This window comes from Macrobrachium nipponense, chromosome 7 (genome assembly GCF_015104395.2).
Source record: "Macrobrachium nipponense isolate FS-2020 chromosome 7, ASM1510439v2, whole genome shotgun sequence".
In the NCBI taxonomy this organism is placed as follows: Eukaryota; Metazoa; Arthropoda; class Malacostraca; order Decapoda; family Palaemonidae; genus Macrobrachium; species Macrobrachium nipponense.
Genome location: NC_061109.1, coordinates 56511209 through 56511621, shown reverse-complemented (window position 1 = coordinate 56511621; position 413 = coordinate 56511209).

The following is a 413-nucleotide window of genomic DNA, read 5'->3' as shown; positions in this document are numbered from 1 at the left end:
GACTGTTATTCGCCTTGAAAGATTCCTCTCCTGACGTTAACCTCTGCTACTCTCATCCCAGAGCTTGTAAGTACTGTGTTTCAGGCTGCGCATTGCATTTTGTTTTTAGGAAGCTGATGCTGTTATCGTCTGCTCCATATATTTTCAGCCATTCTTTTACCCAAGTGTGTGGTATCATGTCGAAGGTTTTCTTGTAGTCAATCCATGCCATGCTTAGTTTGGTTCTCATCTTACTATTCTTCATTTACCAATTTGTATATCAGGAGCTGCTCTTTTGTGCCCCTACACGTCCTTCTGCCGTCTTTCTGTTCGTTGGGGATAGTGTGTGTATCCTCTAGTAGTTGTAAAGCCTTTCACTGATGATACCTGTTAGTAACTTCCACATTATTGGCAGGCAGGTGATAGGCCTGTAG